Raw genomic sequence first — 17,990 nt, forward strand, 5'->3', positions numbered from 1 at the left:
AAAGCGCGCACACAATCGAGTCCGGCAGGTCCGAAAACGCACGTAACCTTTATTGTCTTGCAACAAAGGAAGGAAAGCAGACAGACAGACAGACAGACACACACACCTGTGAAGTAGCGTCTCGCGTGTCACATGAGCATTCATGCGAACACCATCGTTAGGGGTCAACAGGTTTGCAGTTTTACACCGGCACGGATAACGTTAAAGGTAAAAAAAAAATAGATCCACTACCGAGAATTACTCTACGGAGGGGGGAGGAGGAGGAAGGGACCCCGCCACCTAACCCTCCTTCTCAAAAGGGAAATGGTGACAAACAAAATGCGTGGTTTGTGAGCAATCACGAGAAACAGGTTTTAAGCTGGCTGCTGTGAAGTTGGTGCTCAAGAGCAAAGGTACACTCACCTAACACGGGCTGGATGACGCATGCCCATCTATGAGACGTTATCTGCCTCGCCTGGTATACAGGAGGGGTCATGGGTTCAACCCCCACCCTGACGCCTGCTGCTGTATACTTGGAGTTTGCGTGGCTTTGTTTCCGGGTCCTCCGGTTTTCCCTCCAAATTTAGAATCAACAGTCACGCTAGATTTGAAGCTTTCGTGACTGCAAGGATTCATATTCTTAGGTTTTTTCGGTAAAGTCACGTAGGTAATTTTTTAATTATAAAAGTTAAATAAAAATAAAATAAAAATTACGACGTTTCGGAGGCAACACAAGCTTCCGTCTTCAGGTGGAACCGTCACAGCGCGATAGCTGTATCAAGTGATTAATTTTAATGTTTTACCTACGTGACTTAACCGAAAAAACCTAAGAATATCAACAGTCACGCGTCGAGAGTCTGTGGCTGCTGCTATACATTACCACGTGATAAGCCACTTTCGTTGAGCTATCATTAGTGGCAAGGCCGCTTCTGAAAAAGTGGGCCTTGCTTCGTAAAATAAAAAAAATAGTTTAGTTTATAGTTCTATGTAATCGTTTACAATTTCAACTCGTGATTATGAATCATTATTCCGCTCTGTCCTGTCTCGTGAAACTGTCGATCAAGGGCTAGATGGTGACAGGCCAGTGTATATGATTATATTATGAAGTTATTCATTTACAAATTTAATTATCTATGGTATAAACACACGTGCATAGATTATTGTAAATAGGTTTAAATTGAAAAAAAGCTTCCACTTGTGAGAAACCTGATTTTCTTGTCGATCACAAATGTCATGTGTGAGCTCTTCTCACGAGTAGGCGCATACATAATGTTATTTTGGATCGCCTACTCGAGTTCTATTGTATAGAATTATGGTGGTTTATTTTTTTCTTACCTATCAGTCCATTCATTATACAGATTTCTTTTTTAGGTTAGATCGCGTAAATATAAATGTTAAACCTGCCACCACCCGACACAGCCAATTAGTAAGGCTTGTCACGTGAACAGAACGTGACCAATTCGTTACTAGTACAGCACTAGTGTATAGTATAGTGCATAGTAGTGTATAGTGTAGTGTATAGTGTAGTGCATAGTAGTGTATAGTGTAGTATACTAGTACAGCACTAACCGGTGTGTTGGAGAGCAAATCCACAACATTTACAATCTGAGTACGACATTTCACCAGTAATTACAACCGGCATCATCAGGCGGCAGATACAAATCTGGTTGCCGCCCGGGTGGTGACGGGTTCATATTTATGCGATCTAACCCCAAAAAAACCTGGATTATGGATGATACCGATCACGAAAGCCTCCTGCGTGTTAAACTATCAGTTCTGGAAGAACTCCATTTCCGGGTAAGGCACTTGCCATTGAACAATAGCTGCCTGGTTCCACGGGTCTTGTACCCGAAATAAACCAACCAAGTGAGCTTCATCTGAAAACTGGTGCAAATACAGGGTGCTTGAAATAAATGTTAACACTTCCGAGAAATTGCAACAATACCACGAAAAATGTTTTGCCTCCGACCTCTGGAGACCACCTGGATAAGATTCCAGGCACGCGTTGACAACGATGACGAACACGTGGAGACTCTTTGACTTTTTTGAAGCTATTATAGATACATTTGTTATCATGTTATGGTGTATTATCCGTTCTTTTACCATTATGTAAGTGTTAACATTATTTTTAAGCACCCTGTAAAATGTTCGCAAAAACAGCGAGGTCTACCTGTCGACTCAGCAACTGGAATGGGCATCAAAAAAACCCCACGGTTACAATTAACTTCAGCGACTGCCACTAGTTATGTCATTAGTCAGTCCATTACTGTCTCTGCAATTAATGTAAACTTTCAGAATACAGTAGGACCCCTCTTAACGACGGTGATTGGTTCCACGAACACCGGTCGTTCAGCGAGTATAGGAAATAGACGTTAACGGCTTAATTTGTTCCGATAGCATCGAAAGTGACCACTTTTCACCCAAAAAACGTAGTTTATAATATTTAAACAATGGACATTCATACATAAGAATGGTAACAGCATTATTAACACATACTATTAAAATAAACATGGTTAATCGATGGATTAATTAATATTTACTGTACCCACAACAGCCCGTTGTTCACAGGGGAACGGTTGGTAAGCTAACACATTGGGCTCTTTGGAGGCACTACACTACTACACACCAGAGGTGTGGACTCGAGTCATGTGACTTGGACTCGAGTCAGACTCGAGTCATGAATTTGATGACTTTAGACTCGACTTGGACTTGCATAACAATGACTTTGTCCCACCTCTGAGGTGTGGACTCGAGTCATGTGACTTGGACTCGAGTCAGACTCGAGTCATGAATTTGATGACTTCAGACTCGACTTGGACTTGCATAACAATGACTTTGTCCCACCTCTGCTACACACTACACTACACTATACACTACACTACTATACACTACACTATACACTACACTACTATACACTACACTATACACTACACTACTATACACTATACTATACACTACACTACTATACACTACACTACTATACACTACACTATACACTATACTACTATACCCTACACTACTATACACTACACTACTATACACTACACTATACACTACACTACTATACACTACACTACTATACACTACACTATATACTACACTATACACAACACTATACTATACACTACACTACTATACACTACACTACTATACACTACACTATACACTACACTACTATACACTACACTATACACTACACTACTATACACTACACTACTATACACTACACTATACACTACACTATACACTACACATACTACACTATACACTACACTACTATACACTACACTATACATTACACACACGACACTATACACTACACAATGGGCTCTTTGGATGCCCGTCATTAAGCGATTAGTCGCTAACAGGCATGCTCGTTAAGAGGGGGTCGACTGTACAATAACATGTAACAACTTGAATTATAATGACCAATTATACATATGAGCAAATGGCACGGTCTAATGATTCTACTTACTGCTGTGTTTGTACTTCCTGTAATGTAAAACAAAATCTGATTGAAACGCTGCTCCCAACTATACACGTTGGTTCCCATTTAAACAACAAGAACAAAAAACCCTCTTATATAAGATAACTTACTGAGTGTAAAGACGCCGTGTTTGTATTCATTATATGATTTAATCGTGAGCTAACCGCATCAGCTAACCTTGTGCTAATGCGAACGTCACATCACGATCGTGTGTATTGTCATTCATCGTCGTAAGTGCTCGGAGTCACGGGTGCCCGAGGGCACGGGCGAATCGAATGTGAAATTGCAGAATGTTGATTTCTCTCTGTGCGCTTTGCGTGTGCTTATAATCTTGGGCTACAGCCAACACAAATAGTACCCCGCCGTTGAATCTGAAAAGACTTGTTTGGGGAAAGTGCTGTTAGCGAGCACCTATTAAGGGGCCGTCCATAAATGACGTCACGCGATTTTGGACGATTTTTGACCCACCCCCCCCTCCCCAATCGTCACACGGCGTCACAAAAAGTCAGACCCCCCCCCCCTCAAATATGACGTCACAAAGCTCTGCCCCCCCCCCCCAAAAAAAATAAAACATGCTTCAAATCGCTTTAATCTATTGTCATTGTAGTGCGTATTTAATGTGCCGCTGCACTCTGATGTTGTAGGAGAAAACATTTATTAAAAAGTCTATTTAATTACGGTAAGTAGAACGTGTTGTCTATATTTATGTAAAGTTGCGCATTTTGATGTGACGTCACATTTCTCACCCCCCCCCCCCCCTTCGTGACACATCATCACAAATGTCTGACCCCCCCCCCCCCCAGGTGCGTGACGTCATTTATGGACGGCCCCTAACCACTATATTACTATTTCCCAACACACAACAAACGCAACGTAATTCTCCAAAGGTTTCTTGTAAGGTCATGTGACACCCAGGTGTCATGGGATAAACTGTCCGAGATGACTGGCAGATGCACCGCCCGTGCCGTTCATTGTGTCTACTAGCAAGCTGTGGTTTGTGTTGCTTCTCGCTGTCAGCATCCACCACGCGTCCACGTCTTGTTGTTGCAAAGGGAGCAATTACCACCAACTGCGCAGAAGCTACCTTTACTTTCCTTCTGCTTTGAGGCCGAACTTGACACCACCAGTGCCACTCAAATTCAAGTGCTTCTGGACCACATCAGCCCATCCCTTCGCTCTACTCGCAAATTACCACACCTCTCTCTCACTCTCTGTGGATGCTGGTTACGTGGCCAGATCGTTCTCATTAAAGAGCAGCAATTACCACATCATCAGCTAGCAAAAGATGGTTGGCAGTTTAACGCGTCTGCTATCAACAACAAGGCAACTCCTATGACTAATTGGGAATGGGACGCAAGCGTAGGATTGATCACCCTGTCGCTGGCCGCCTTTGGGGAGGGTGTATAGTGTGAAAGGCCGAAACACCCTAGGAACCAAAGGTTCACTACTGACGATGCGCTCCCCAAATTTCACCAGGCTCACTGTTCATGAACTCTTGGAAGTGCTTGCACAAAGGATAGTAACATCTCATCCTGTGTTCTTGGAATCATTTCGCCACCAATATTATCCATAATAAAAGATTTTTTTGTGGGGGGGGGGGAGAGGGGGTCGGGTTTGATTGCGTAAATAAAAATGTGTCGTTAACCCCGCCACCACCCGACAGTAAGGTGTATCACGTATTCTTAGGTTTTTTTCGGTAAAGTCACGTAGGTAAAAACATAAAAATTAACAAAAGTAAAATAAAATAAAAATCACGACGTTTCGGAGGCAACACAAGCTTCCGTCTTCAGGTGGAACCGTCACAGCCACGACAGCTGTATCAAGTAAATGAGAGATTGCAAGAGCTGCCACTCCGTATATATAATGGTTGGAGAGGGGGGAAGGGCCAAGTACGGCACACTTTTTTATTAATATGGTAAGGTGAGGCTTAAGAGGGTGAGCCTTTGTTATGGTTTGTGACAACTAAACATGGTGAACATGGAACACCTGTAATAGTTGTCTGTCAAATAATAAATAAGATTGGTCAAATAAGTGTAGTGTATCACGTAAACAACACGTGCCAATTAGTGCGTTGTTGGAGAGAGTGAAGCCACAACATTTAACAATTCGCCGGTGACGCTGAGGTTGTACCCACCAAGCTCGCGATTCAAAGTGTGGAAAGTCCCTCTTAGGTTTTTCGGTAAAGTCACGTAGGTAAAAATAAATAATAAAATCAAGATTGATACAGTCAATTTAGCTGTGACGGTCCCACCTGATGACGGGGACTTGTGTTCTATTATTATTTATATTATTTATATTTATTAATTTTTTTTACCTACGTGACTTTACCGAAAAAAAACCTAAGAGTATGAATCCTTGCAGTCACGAAAGCTTCAAATCTAGAGTGTGGAAAGTCCCTCCACATGCGTTTCGTCGTCTACAAGGCCTGAGAATGAGAGAGGTTTTTTATTTTACAATTTTTGCTCTGATGTTCAGAGAGCTCTTGGGAATCTTTCACCGGCGGTTGCGAACTCTGCGTATGGTGCTGCAAGGATGATGTACATACATAACATCATCAACAAGTCACTTGCACCACCTCCCCATTAGCATCATTGAGAGAGAGAATGGCGATCAGAGCACTCACCCTAAGGATCAGGGCTACAGATTTGCTGAGCATATTTGTGTACAGCCTGTAACAGACTGTAGGGGCAAGTGCTGTTAGCGAGTAGGACCTATGAAGGCTGGCACGGCACACGAGGGGGTGGGTGGCCAGCGTCACTCCCGGCCGCCTTTGTCTCCCCTGTGGCAATGTTTACACACCGCACCAGGTTCTCATTTGAGGCTGAGCCGACCTAGGGGAGGCCCAGTCCCGGTTCAGATAATCGTCACTGATGTTGGTCGTGAGCCGGAATCGAACTCGGGGTTCGTAGCGCAGCGCGCTAACCGCTAGACCACCGCTCCCCACGTCTATGACACACGTACACGTACAGACATTTCCGCCCCACTAATCATGAGTAATCCTCGTCACGGTCTGAAAATTTCATTGCGTAACTGGCAAGATCCCGTTGCAGTTTCTAACGACTTTAAATATTTGTACAATGGAGGTGACCGTCACCCCACCTTATGTATGTATAGTCTACAACGCTGAGTCACAGCCACCCACAGAGATGAATGCCTTTCCCCCTCCCCCACCCACTTGTTGTTCTATTAGTGGTTTGGGACAAATGTGAAAGACAAGTGAAATAAGACTCAATACCATACCTGTCAACCCCTTATCAGTGCCCTACCTTATTACCGACCAATTCAAACCTTATCTCTAGATTTGAAGCTTTTGTGACTGCAAGGATTCATATTCTTAGGTTTTTTCGGTAAAGTCACGTAGGTAAAACATTAAAATGAATACAAGTAAAATAAAATAAAAATCACGACGTTTCGGAGGCAACACAAGCTTCCGTCTTCAGGTGGAACCGTCACAGCCACGACAGCTGTATCAAGTAAATGAGAGATTGCAAGAGCTACCACTCCGTATATATCTCCAACCATTATATATACGGAGTGGTAATCAATTTCCCCGCACGAGAATACGGGGTAAACCGTATGGGTTGAGAGGTACGCAATTCAACCACGTGCGTGGCGAACTGCTTCCGTTACGTCAAAAGGAAATTGTGTTCCCAACACAGCAGAATTCATGTCGGAATGAAAGCTAATCCTGAAAAGGTCTTCTTCGTACTGGGGCTTTGCCATCCTGGTCACTTAATGCCAAAAGATCAGACAGCGTGACAAGTTCATCTGAAATTATTGAGATGGGTACGAATACAGCCGGCATGAAAGATAAATGGGTCGTTAAACCAGCCGTCACCCGACGAAGCCAATTAGTATTGGTGTGTCACGTAGACAAAACATGGCAATTAGTTACGAGTTTCAGCGCACCGGTGTGTTGGAGAGTAAACCCACGACATGTACTCCAATTGTAACTAATTAGCACAGGTGTGCTAACCTAGTGACGAATTGGCATGTTCTGTTTACGTGACAAACCTCACTCATTGGCTGTGTCGGATGGTGGCGGGTTTAACGACACATTTATATTTACGAGATCTAACCCAAAAAACACACTATATTATGGATAATATTGGTCGGGAAAGCTTACTACGTGTTAAACTGGTATAAAAGGGTTGTTTTTACACCTATTGAGACAGTTGAACTTTGCCTGCTTGGTCTCGTCGTTCAAAATATTCACAGATACCGAATAACTCTTGTCTATTTTTTTTTTACGATGACATCTAACTCGGTGATCCTGCACGACTGGAAAATTCCTGAGACCCCTTCACAACAATTCTAGTCCAACAAGTTGTTCAAGATATCATCTATGTGCCACTCAAGTTACTCATGATTAATGCAATCTTGTATGTATGCATGTTGAACTTCTTTCGCACCGTACGTAGCCAACCGTGCTAATCAGAGGTGCGGAACCGTGCTAATTGACAACTGATGCATTTACTTTGGAGTATTTTATCAAGTGTGTTTCTGACGTAACGTACAAAGGCAACGCTCAGTGTATGTTCATCACAGCTCTTAAACCTCACACTGCTGATAACTTCACGTGCTTTGCAACCCACATTCAGAATTTTGTATTTTGTGAACAACACTGTCTACGCCAGTAGAATATTCCTAATGCAGCGACACGCCACATTTTTCTGTCGATTGATGAACTATTTAATCTGGTTAAGGACCATGCCAGTTTAACTAAGATGGTAACAAATGTTCCTTTATATACAGTCTTCAGGAATTGTGGTGATTTCATACAACTGATTGTGTAATACAATATAGTTTTTTTTTATCCTGAAAATAAGTGTAAGCCATTTGAGAAGCACAATGTTTGTGTTTAACAGATTTACATTATTTATTGTTCACAGAGTTCCTGTATCCTGGGTTCCTCCGGTCTAAATAAAGATTCAGATTCTGCCTGGGGATGGCCTTGCAGTAATCAATCACCTTCGTACTTCTCCCAACATTACGAGTAAACATTATTAATACTGGTAGGAACCACCTGGTTCCACCAGCCCACTGGGATTATTGTGTCCGTCCGTCCGTCGTGAATCCAAAAATGGGAGGGGTGGGGCCGGGTGGAGAGGGGAGGGTGGGGAGGGGCTGTGTGGGGAGGGTGGGGAGGGGCTGGGTGGGGAGGGGAGAGTGGGGAGGGGCTGGTGGGGAGGGGCTGGGTGAGGAGGGGCTAGGTGGGGAGGGGCTGGGTGGGGAGGGGCTGGTCACCCCGTGGTGCCCTTATAAAACTCAACGTTTAACCTACTCACGCCGGCTTGTGCCCGTTCTCACAGTCGGGCATATTTGCGGAATACACCACGCCGCCGTTGACCCTGGCCATTGACCGAGCAACCCAACGTTCCTACCAGTTCCCTCCGCAGGATTGCGTTAAGGGGGGTGGTTCTTTCTGCGGTGGTGAGGACAGATTTCAACATCCGGGGAGGGGGGGGATGCACGTGTTAGAATCACATTGCACACAGGAAGCCATCACACCACCACCACCACGAGCCGTGAGCCCTCGTGGAAGCCACAAGATTTGTGCACCAAGGGAGGAACGCGCTCGAGCAAAGCATGGACCCGTGCAACCCGCGTCCCCATCGGTGCTCCCGTTCAGTTTTCTCGTTGGTTGAGTTCACCGCAAAGATGTGGAGAGGTGGTGACACGTTGTTGCACGTTTGCTTCGTGTAGCTTTGCGCTGTGCACTGCAGGTGCCCTCCGAAATTGTCAAACTTGATGGAAATTTGGACAAGACTATTCGGGCGGTTTAAATCAATAAATCAACGAGCTCTGTGACTGTTGAGCATTTGTGTGAAAAGCGTTTGTGACAATAACAAAGTCATTAAAAACAACTTTTTTAAAAACACGCTTTAATGAAATGTACCGTACTAGTAATGGAAGAACTCCACGACTCTAGGAAGTGGCCCCGAAGCTTGCCATAACGTAAGGGGCCGTGGCCAATTACAGCCAACGTCAGTTGAGCGTGGACAATTAGACCCAAGTCCGAAACATAACATATAAAAAATAATGTTTCAAAATTTATATTTTTATTTTGTATTATAGAATATAGTATTGTCATCAGCATGGCATAAGTATGCCAAGTTTGCAGTCGATACCACATTGGGAAGTGGGTTAAAATTCAGTTACAAGATTTGAGGCTACAACAACAACAACGACAACAGAGTGAGTTAAATAAAAGCGCGTAATAACATAATGACGACGTTGCTGCTGCCTTCCTGCAAGTTTATATTACTGATTCGACAACATTATTCGAGATTGACGCTTTTGTGTGAACAATATTTAATTTGAAGCCTAGTTTGTCCTCACCAATCAACACAGCAGTAGCAGCAGCAGTAACAACACAAGAACCTGATAAAGGTGAAATAGAATAGCAAATACATAATTGATTGCATCGTGCACGATTTGAAAGTACCACGGTTGGATAAAAGAGGAACAGACAAAATACGTACAAACAAAAACGGAAGTTTAAAAGGCACTTCTCTTTCTGTACTTCACAGATTACATTCCTTTCAAAATAACCCAAAGTGTGTACCAAATGCTTTTTCCAAGAATTTGAATGTTCTCTATTCAAAATTTTTTTTTAACAATAGCAGATCATTCCATGTGATTTGATAGCCACGGATAGGGTGTTGTACACGATGGTCCAGATGTCTTGTGACCCCTCCATTGAACTCTCTACAACTTAAATTTCGATTTAAAGCTTTCGTGACTGCAGGGATTCATCTTCTTGGTTCTTTCGGTAAAGTCACGTAGAAGGGAAGTAATAAAATAATAAAAATATATTATTTTATTTTTTTATTTTTATTATTTTATATTATTTTATTTTATTTGTTTATTTTTATTATTTTATTACTTCCCTTCTACGTGACTTTACCGAAAGAACCAAGAAGATGAATCTCTACAACTTAACATGATTTTTAAAATTAAGGTTTAAAACTATAAGTGAATACGCAAAAGAACAAAAATGTTAGGGGTTAATTAATTGGGCACCACAAGACACCTGGGACCACCGTGTCTGTACATGAAGAGGTTTTATTTTTGTTACCATTCACAAAGAGTGGAAATAGATGAGGCTTTTGTCCCTACGGTCCCAGTTTATCCAAGGTCAAAAGTTGGTGGCTTAATGTTGCCTCATAAGACAACTTGCCCGGTACCACGCAAGGCCCTACGATTTGAGAGGCTTACAAGCAGAAAAAACTAAGTTGGTCTCATGTCTCCTATAGCCGTGACTCTATAACTTCTTGTGAGTGTGACCATTCAACATCTTAGCAGAGTTGTGTAACTTGGGCTTTAACATAAATAAATAAGCCTAAGTGTCTCAATGCTCACTTGAGTATTGGTCGGTGCCTAACTCCACCGATGACCCTAAATCGGTGATGAAAATTTCATATTTATATGGCAGAAGCTAAATCTGATGGACAACCAGTGTTGACATGCAGTAAAGAGATCCTTCCCAGTTCCACACTGGGATAGAGGAAATAGCTTCTCTCACTTTCTGAAAACTGTCTGTGCACTTTGGCTGCCCCCCCCCCTGACACAGGAAGATGTTAAATGTCACCGAGCGTCGTTTCATATCTACTGACGCAGAGCACGCCGCGGGCAACGTGAATATATAAACGTGTCGTAATTACAACTGATGAAGCTAGTCGTAATTACTGGCGAAACGTCGTACTCAAATTGTAAATGTTGTGGCTTGGCTCTCCAACACACCGGTTAGTGCTGAACCAGTGACGAATTGGCCACGTTCTGTTTACGCGACAACCCTTACTAGTTGACTGTGTCGGGTGGTGGCGGTTTTAACGACACATTTATATATTTCGATTTAAAGCGTTCGTGACTGCAGGGATTCATCTTCTTGGTTATTTCGGTAAAGTCACGTAGAATGGAAATAATAAAATAATAAAAATTTTACATAATACAATTATTCTCACGACGTTTCGGCCACAACGCAATCTAACCTAAAAAAAACCTCTATTATGGATTATATTGGTCGCGAAAGCCTACTGCGTGTTAAACTGGTATACGCTGCCTAACCTGGGCCCTCTTACCTCGGTCTAGAAATTAGCCGGTGGGTCCAAAGTCTCCTGGGCCTCGGGGCATGGGACAGCTTCCAAACGGGGATTAACGGTCTTGCCCGGACAGAGACGGCGTGATGAGTCTACGCAGAGACACGCCAGTCTCGGGATATCCGCTCCTCCCAGTTTCGTCCGCTCTCAGGGAAATGGCGCTTCAAAAAGGCCGCAGATGTTGCCAGTTTATTAGCTCCGTCCAATTTACTCGAGGATAATACTCCATGCTCATATCAATGGGAGCCTTTTTGCCGGCATCGGAAAGGGTGAAAGAAAGATAGGACAGGAAGCATGGGTGGATTGCTTCACAGTTCTGGCAAATCGCCACTTCCTGGAGTCGTGGAGTTCTTCCATTACTAGTACATTTCATAAAAGCGTGTTTTTAAAAAAGTTTGTTTTTTAATATTACTTATTTGTCATCGTTTACCCCTCAACCGATGGCACCACTGTTGCCAGGCGGCGACTGGTCAACTGGCTTCCGTCGTCGGCCTGGTAGGTTTATGAATTTGAGAACAAGGAGGGGCAGCGGCCTCAATAGTGGTTTTCATTTCACCGCATCTCCTTTTCCACGAGAACGCCGAGGGGTCCTGCCCCAGGGGCCTTGCGTTTGGCTCTCGCCACTTGTCAAGGGGCATCATTTGACACCTCGAGGTTCCTTCTAACCGCGTTACAGTTCAGCAAGTGATTTAAACCATTCAAAACGCTTCGGCTGAAGTGAGACACATCATTTTACCATATTAATAAAAAGTATGCGGCCCTTGCCCCACCACCTTCTCCAACCATTATATAAACGGAGTGGTAGCTCCTGCAATCTCTCATTTACTTGATACAGCTGTCGTGGCTGTGACGGTACCACCTGAAGACGGAAGCTTGTGTTGCCTCCGAAACGTCGTGATTTTTATTTTATTTTACTTTTTAATGTTTTTACCTACGTGACTTTACCGAAAAAACCTAAGAATATGAATCATTGCAGTTTACGAAAGCTTCAAATCTAGAATTAACCTCATCATTTTGTTACCAGCTGTTGCCTGATGAAGCTAGTTGTAATTACAGGCGAAGCGTCGTACTCAGATTGTAAATGTTGCGGCTTGGCTGTCCAGCACACCGGTGTGATGTACTCGTCACGAATTGCCACGTTCTGTTTTACGTGACAACCCTTACTAGTTGGCTGTGTCGGGTGGTGGCGGGTCTAATGACACATTTATATATTTACGTAAGCTAACCCAAAAAAAATGTGTTATGGGTGTGTGTCTACAAAAGGCCAAACAGAATTCACCAGCCCATTTGACAGCAGCCTGTTGCCACCGCATGCTTGAAGATTGTCACGTGTGCTCTTACTATTTAATAAAAGACTAACAGTGCCATCTCTCTGTGACGTATGCATGTTTGATTACCGAGTCTTTGAGCCAGCTGCTGAGCATTACAATAATACTGGTAGGAACCTCCTGGTTACACCAGCCCACAGGGGATTATTGTGTCCGTCCGTCGTACAGGGAGGGGCTGGGTGGGGAGGGAGGGGCTGGGTGGGGAGGGGAGGGTGGAGAGGGGTTGGGTGGGGAGGGTGGGGAGGGGCTGGGTGGGGAGGGTGGGGAGGGGCTGGGTGGGGAGGGGCTGGGTGGGGAGGGGCTGGTCACCCTGTGGTGCCCTTATAAAACTCAAAATTTAACCTACTCACGCCGGCTTGTGCCCACCCCCACAGTCGGGCATATTTGCGGAATACACCACGCCGCCGTTGACCCTGGCCATTGACCGAGCAACCCAACGTTCCTACCAGCTCCCTCCACAGGAGGACAATGTGTTCTAGATTCATGCGGGGCCAGTGAACAGTTGATCTCAAGGGTGCCACGGGAAATCATTTGGGCAATGACTGAGACAACTTTTCTCCCAGGCAACCGGGGAAAGCACAGCCTTAGATGTTTATCGATAGTATTGCTATAACAACAACCAATTACATCTATTTAAAAGGATGCACAGTACAAAAATAATACATTGCAAATGTACAATTAAGAAATGTATACAATTACCACAATTTAGATCATGAAGAGTTGGGTTGTTGTTGTTGTTAAAAGTGGTGGTGTTTGTTGTGGTGTAGTTATGGAGACAGTTCTGAGAACAGTGGGGAGTGGTTAAGGAGGGGTGATGATAGGGGTATTTCTATAATATGCATCATGGTACTTCTATAATAGAAAGAATAGAACATTAATTTGGAACGGTGGCAGCAGTCAATCATTAATGTGCTGTATTGTTTTTCAACGCCCTTGTAGGTTAGTTCACTACGATCCAATATCACAAAGATCCATGTGTGTGTGGTGTGTGTCTGTGCAAAGAGCGCATGTTACAAAAAAATCGCCCTTTCAAGTGCATTATTCAGAGCGGGCGATTCAATGGGGTTTGACATATCAAAGCTGGCAACGCCGTGGGGCCACCCCGAATGAGCTGTTGGCGGGGGCAGGATGACAATGTCCTTGCCGCAGTGTCACGTGTCATCACAATGGAGCAATGGCTGCCGATATATTTCACGAGGGACCCACGTGGTTATTGACTCAGCTTCGGCGCCTGAGAAAATTTGCATTCAACATTTGTTTCGGCGCAAGCAAAGAAATTACTAAAACAGGCACACAAATCAGCGAGTGTATCTATTGATATTCATAAAGTAATCATAATATATGGTTCTGTGTGAATCAGCTGCTGGCTATAGGGGTCTATACTCTCAATTTTTTCGGTAAAGTCACGTAGGTAAAAAATGAAATTAAAATTAATAAAAATAAAATATTAATTTTAATTTCATTTTAATATTTTATTTTTATTAATTTTAATTTCATTTTAATATTTTATTTTTATTAATTTTTATTTTATTTTTTACCTACGTAATTTTCATTTCATTTTTTACCTACGTGACTTTACCGAAAAAACTAAACATATGAATCTTTGCAGTCACGAAAGCTTCAAATATAGGGGTCTACTCAAGCTGTGTTGTCATTGGAGTTTCTTCTTCTTTACATGCTTCACAAACCCACCCTGACTGGTTCTGGAAGAAGCTCACATCTCTGCATCACATTTTTTTAAGCCGTGACCGGGAATCAATTTACAGGTCATCAGATTCAAAGCGCAGTCGTACGCTAACCACAGTACCATCGTTCCACCCCATTTTACTCACGCAGATCCATGACATCGAATACTCGGATATTTCATTACAAAGAGTTGCATGGATCTCATCTGATATCCTTACAGCCCTTTTAACACACTGTATCATCAATAATGTATATTTGTGGGGGGTTAGATCACGTAAATCTAAATGTATCGTTAAACCCGCCACCACGCGACACAGCCAATTAGTAAGGTTTGTCACGTAAACAGAACGTGCCAATTCGTTACTAGTACAGCACACTGACGTGTTGGAGAGCAAATCCACAACATTTACAATCTGAGTACGACGTTTTGCCAGTAATTACAACTAGCTGTTGCAACTAGCTTCTGTTTCGTTCCTTAGATAGAGTAGATGTGATGACGTCACTTGTGAGCCCTTCACGTGCGAAGGGGGGGGATGAATGTAAATTACAATGGGTATCCATTGCCGGTTGAGTTATTCATATGGTCAACCAACGTACATTATAATGCATGCAGATTGTTCTTGTACCTCCTGTACGTTTGCTTGCAATAAAATAGCAGTACCCTGTTATTATCTGCGTACAGGCAATCCCCATTGCTGTATGGTGGCCTGTACAGGCATGCGTTTAAACAATGTATTATTTGATGATTCATTGCATCTATAATTTCATAGCATTCACTCAAGTGGTAAGTGACTATGAACCTGGCTCACTGGAAGTTAGACGGGGTAAAATGAACTCGCATTTATTCTCTTCCCTTAACACATTAACAGGACATTGCAAACATATGTGTTTGCATCACTCCTGTAATACATTCCTGCGGAGGGAGCTGGTAGGAACGTTGTGTTGCTCGGTCAATGGCCAGGGTCAACGGCGGCGTGGTATATTCCGCAAATATGGCCGACTGTGAGGGCACAAGCCGGCGTGAGTAGGTTAAACGTTGAGTTTTATAAGGGCACCACAGGGTTACCAGCAGAGGTGGGACAAAGTCATTGTTATGCAAGTCCAAGTCGAGTCTGAAGTCATCAAATTCATGACTCGAGTCTGACTCGAGTCCAAGTCACATGACTCGAGTCCACACCTCAGAGGTGGGACAAAGTCATTGTTATGCAAGTCCAAGTCGAGTCTGAAGTCATCAAATTCATGACTCGAGTCTGACTCGAGTCCAAGTCACATGACTCGAGTCCACACCTCTGGTTACCAGCCCCTCCCCACCCAGCCCCACCCTCCCCACCCAGCCCCTCCCCTCCCACCCAGCCCCTCTCTGCACGACGGACACAATAATCCCCTGTGGGCTGGTGTAACCAGGAGGTTCCTACCAGTATAACTGCAGAGACATGGAGGGAGTACGCTGCAAGCCACGTTATCCGCAACACACAACAATAATCCTGGGGGAAAAAATCGGAGTTATATTTTTCACAACGCTCCTTATTACTTTGTTTTATTCATTGTACGGTGTTGTGTCGAACTGGGCACCAGATCTCGAGAGGGTCCTTGCCTGGACACATCTCGCAGTTCACCAGCATTGAGTGCTGATGAGACACTGCATGTCAAAACCGGTATCCAGTTCGCTTGTGTATGAACCAGTGCTGCTGAAATTGTGCACTCTCAGAAGGTATTTTGGTCGATGGAATTTGTGAAACATACTTTCTCTATATTTGAATGTGGAGATGCAGATATGTGAAGGTGTATTGGCTGCTTATTTATATTGTTACTTAAATTTTCCACAAGCATCATTTTTTTTGTCTCGGTATAATGGCAAGCGTGCATCTCTCCATGCTTCTTTGCAACTCTTTTCTAATTTTTGTCACTATATTTCTGATTCATAGCATGTAACATATCATTATAGCAAACATCTCCTGTAGGTACGATATCTTCCTTTTCATGAACAAGTTTATGTTTTTAAGATAACTATATTCACATGTGTTTGTTTCTTTTTAAATACATATCTTGAAAAACATTATTTATACCTGGCTAAAAACGAATTTATTAGCGCGACATTAAACGCAGCCAATGACCAAATACCTCAAAGTGTGCCCAATCTCAGAAGCTAAATAAGTTTGAGCCTTGGTAGTGCTTGGATGGACAACCATCGCACAAGTGTCCTCATGAGGCATCGGGGCTACATGGGAGTAAGAGATGGCAGTCCACTGTTGTCCTGTACTTCTGTGCTTCCACGTCTTTGCTCCCCCCCCCATCAACCCGCACCGACAAATGTTGAGGAGTGATGAACATTCAAAACAATCCCCGTGATCCGCGTGCACTCCAAACAAAAGGGGTGCATGAACATGTACACATTGAGCTTTACATGTGCACACATACAGTACCGTACAACCCTCGCGTGCAGCGAGGGTGGTGTCTCCTCTGTCCTTAATCCCGTGTCATAACATTACAACAACAAAACATTCTAACTCCTATTTAAAAACAGGCTGCAGGGTAATCCCATAATTGCACGGTGTGAGTGCCGAGGCAAATACATCATAGAGGTCACGCGTCTGTGCGTGACAAGCGGAGCTCAACGAAGTCATGTTTGAGGATGAAGAAGTGTCACGACTTATCCACCTGTGGAATCTGTCGCCTGTGCAACAGGAAGGGTGGGTGGCTGAGCCCTGGGCTCACGCCATGCTTGGCAAACTCGCGTTGTCAAGTCGCTCACTCGTGAATGGCAATTTCGTTATTGCGATAACTGTTAAAGATCACGGTCATTGGCGATGCAAGTTTACTGGTGTGCAGATCAAGACTCACAATAATGACACTCCATTGTAAGCTCTGTGCAAATGGTGAACATTCAACATTTCTATTTCAGAGGAATTCGCGCATTTCACAAGCATTGTACGAACATCTTTATGGAAATTGCACAAATGTACATCTACAACAAGTTTATTATGCGAATAGACCGGTCTCTGAAATGGAAACAATGCTGAATATTTAGCATTGCTTAAGGGCCAATGGAAATGTGTCTACCTTTCATATACTTTGCACTACTGTCATGTTTTAGTATTGTTTGTTTTTGCTACTTTCTAGCTGTTCAACTCATTGGATTCCTCCAGTATAAAGATTCTGATTCTGAGTGGGATTATTGTCAGCCTTGATCTATACACCCCTAGGGGTGCGAGATGCCCTTTCCGGGAGTGCGAGACATGGTCACATTTTTTTTTAGGTGTAAAATCATCGAAAACAAAAATCAAGCACGGCCACGTAAGTTACAACTTCAAGTTTCATTTATTCGGTATATCCGGCTCTTGAGTTGGGTGCAACCGCAACAAACAAAATATGAACAGAGAACATCTTAAAGCAACGACGCGCAACAGA

The sequence above is a fragment of the Lethenteron reissneri genome, chromosome 28 (genome assembly GCF_015708825.2).
Source record: "Lethenteron reissneri isolate LAM-NWPU_2019-01 chromosome 28, ASM1570882v1, whole genome shotgun sequence".
In the NCBI taxonomy this organism is placed as follows: domain Eukaryota; kingdom Metazoa; phylum Chordata; class Hyperoartia; order Petromyzontiformes; family Petromyzontidae; genus Lethenteron; species Lethenteron reissneri.